Raw genomic sequence first — 3,801 nt, 5'->3', positions numbered from 1 at the left:
AGCCTCTGCCATGGATGCTTTATTACAGTCCGGGGAAATGCCGCCCTTCTCTGCAGCCGCCACCAGGGCACATGTGCTTGTTGCTGCCTCGTTTCCATACGCAATTAAGTGGAAAAGTACAGTCCGAACAGTAATCCATGCTATCTTAACCAGCTGTCTGGGTATATTTAGAATTAATCTCCACCACCAATCGGCCTTAATGTATGCAATTAAGAGTCTGCCGATTGCTAATTAGGTGCATTAGAATCAAGAAGCCGTGCTAACGTGACGATGCAGCCTCTCCTCTGCATTGAGTGGAGCAAATCCTGCAAGACAACAGCAAGCAATTCAGATATGTCCAAATTGTATGCAGGAAGATTTGACAGCTCAAATAAAATTATATTTTTCGAAGTAAAGAATGCAAAAGAAGTGCTGCACGGGGTATAGGTTCCTTGTCTCGGTGCTCTTTAGGTGCAAGGGATGATTCAACTCGTAAGAATAATAATAGTCCAAGGCACTCGAATCTTATTCAAAAAGTTTTAAAAAGACTTTATTTCATCATGGCTTTAAAAACAGGTGACAAGTGCACACCTACGTGTTGCGGCTATTTTGCCTTTGTAACAAACACAATCTGAGTTAATTTTGAGCAGCAGTTAACTAGTCTAATAACAATCACCTGGTCGTGCTACACAGGACAAACAGAAGAGAGGAAGTTCAACGATTACATAGCAAATTAAATCAAACACAGTATAATCATAGTGTAAATGAAAAAAAAAAATAATAATTTACATACAGTAAACTTAAGTATATAAATCAAACTCCACAAATCAATCTATGTATACAATAATGTACATAGTATACATTTTATTTCTTGAACACTATTCAACAGTCATAAATATCCCAAATAAATAATATACACTGTGCAATTTATATATATAAAATTTTTTTAAAAAACATTCAAAACAAGATCAACAAAATATTTTCAGATCTGAAATCTTATTACAAAAAAGGTACAAAGTCTAATTCCCCATTTAAGCCTGGAAGGTTAGTTGCTTTCAGTGTATAGATCCAGAAAGAGATCTATACACTATATTGTATCGGTTGGAGTGTCCATGGCTGCTTCTATATAGGGATGACTACAAGGAAATTAAAGATCAGATTAGCAGAACATAAGAATGCCATTCGAGTTTGTAACCCTTTATATCCTATGATAGAGAAAAATCATGGTAGCCCAAGTACATTGAAGATAAAAAGTGGCATTACATAATAAAAAGGGTTTAAAAATAAGAGTGATTGACATCAGTTGAAAAGGAAAGCCAAGCTAGTTGACCCATTTTAGTGAAAGATTTTTGAAAATATAATTTTAGGAGTAATATGTACCAATATATTACGCACAATACAACCGAGGATGTGTATTAAGACAGTAAATAGGGTCATTTTTGTGCCTTCCCTTATGAACATTAACCATGGTTTTACCCCAAATAAAACCAAAAAACCATGGTTACTATAGTTAAACCATGGTAACCACAAATTAACCATGATTTTACTATACTAACTGTATTTGTAGTAAAACTATGGTTATACTAATGGTGATCAATACACCAAAAAAACATGGTTACTACACTTTCACTAAAATAAAACCATGGTTAATTTTTGTAAGGGTTTGTAGGTTTTAATAGTCTAATAACAGTCTTTGTTTCACTTTTCTTCACCATTAGCCTTCAGCTGATAGCTTTCAGTTTCTAAAATTCCTCACAGTACGGAAACAAAATAATAAGTGGCAAAAAAATGCCATTCCATTTTCTTTCCCAAAAGAAAAGCCTGAGGGAAAATCACTCAATTCTGTTTAACTCTATTGAATGGTAGAGCAGAAGCCAGCAGCTGTTTAACACCATAGCGGTGCGCATGTGATCACGGTAAACGCGGTACGGTAGCGTGCCTCACACTGACAGGTGAATATTTGCTTAGCCGCTAAATGGATGTGGACAGCTATGGTGGTGTTAATGTGTTTTCCCTCCTAAAAAGTGTGATTTCTCTCTCTGACTGGTGTTGTTTTGTGGAGATGAAAGGCAGCCGGTGATAAAAGCAAAGAGGAGCGTTGCGGTGGTTTGTGTGTATGCGGCTCCTGTCATCACATAGCGCTGATTCTCATTGCTCAAGCGTGTTCATTTACCCTGCAACCATGAGAAAATAAGCAGGGGTGTTGCTGAGAGTGAGACGGAGGAGTTGAGCGCACGTGTGTTTATATGACGGCTAAGCAGCGATGCTGAGGTGAAGTCTGCCTTGAGGAAGACGAGGAGGAGGAACGACCGCATATGTGTGTGTGTGTGTGTGTGTGTGTGTGTGTGTTTGTCTCGGTGGGCTCTCTCAGTGTGTAAACGTGCAGTCAGAAAAGATTTGGCAGACGGATGGCCGGTGGTTGCTGTGAGGCCTGGGGGTGAGCAGTCCTGCCCGGCAGGGGTTAACTTCGCATGGCTGCACCGCAGCCTCTTTCTGTCAGCCTGTGCTATGTGCTGCTCCAATTCTTATTTCTTCTGAAAAGCCATTGCAGGTTTCACAAGGCCTCCGCCATCAGATACCTTCTACTGGTGTAACCTTCACAGATCCACATACTTAGCCTTTCCTCCCCGTCTAGCACAAAGTACATCAGTTTACTGAGAGAAAAGAGAGAGATAGAGAGAATAAGAGAGATTGTGCCAGTGGCAAAGACCTTTCAGTGCTGCTGGAGAGAGAGGGAGTCTGAGATCTGAAGCTGGTCTCCGGGCTAAGAGAGTTAAATTGAGAGGACGTTACTGGTGATTGAACGCTGGATCAGATAATGCTCATGTGTCATCAGGATGGGGCAGTCTGCTTTGTGTCTGTCAAATAAAAGAGTCTCTTATCCAGAGTTACATGGCTTGCAAATAAATAAATGCCATGTAAATAAATAAATGCAAACAAATAAATAAAATAAGATAATGCATTTACATTAAAAAAGCTGTTTAAAAAGTGATTTTGAAATATATCAGGATATAATTATTGATTATTTTAATTTACATTCACATTTAATATATTATTATATTGTTGCAGTCTAATTTAGAAATAAAAATAATAAGTAAAATGAATTAATAGTGTGTGTGTGTGTGTGTGTGTGTGTGTATATATGTATGTATATATCTGAAAAAAAAAATATATATATATATATACATGTATGTGTGTGTGTGTTTGTGTGTGTGTATGTATACACTAATGAATAGAATAGTATAAAATACATCAGTATATGAATAAATATGTGGATAGAATCGTGCAGGCTGTAATTTATTACACATTGAATAGAATAATATAGAATGGAACACAATAGAATAGAATACAATGGGTGTGAAATATATGTATATATGAAAATGTCCTGTGGTTATTAAATGCTTTTTTAACTCTATATACGTATACACACATACAGATGAATGTGCCTTGTTTAGTGTCATGTCTATACTGAGTCAATAAACTTCCTCTCGTTACAGGAAGTCCTTTGGGAAAAGGGTTGTAGACATTTGCCACAGCTGAAATGACAGTGACACGCTTTAATTCGGCTCTTTGGATCCTTTCTCACGCAGCAAAGCATCCAAAGGTGAACTGTAATCACGGTCGCCACCAAGCTCTTTTGTGAAATGAAATAACAGATGAAAAGAAGGGGGAAAAATGCATCTTTAAAGTTTGCCCTCGCGTAAATGTCAATAGAGAACCTTTTCCATCATCAGCAGTAAATTCACATTGATGGCTCTTTTCTTCTCTCTATCGATCCGGCCATGAGAACGTAGATCTGTATCTGTTAATTAATGCGTCCTG

General features: G+C 37.6%; 1 protein-coding gene across 8 annotated transcripts in view; it reads left to right on the top strand.

Moving 5' to 3' along the window:
* The window catches only part of LOC107697723 (estrogen-related receptor gamma), a 90,133-nt gene that overhangs the window by 76,874 nt on the left and 9,458 nt on the right, over nt 1-3,801 (top strand). The gene's annotated exons all lie outside the window — the stretch shown is intronic.

Source organism: Sinocyclocheilus anshuiensis, unplaced genomic scaffold (assembly GCF_001515605.1).
Source record: "Sinocyclocheilus anshuiensis isolate Anshui unplaced genomic scaffold, SAMN03320099.WGS_v1.1 scaffold446, whole genome shotgun sequence".
Classification (NCBI taxonomy): domain Eukaryota; kingdom Metazoa; phylum Chordata; class Actinopteri; order Cypriniformes; family Cyprinidae; genus Sinocyclocheilus; species Sinocyclocheilus anshuiensis.
Note: the sequence above shows the minus strand (reverse complement) of the source record. Positions and strands in the feature narration are given on the sequence as shown.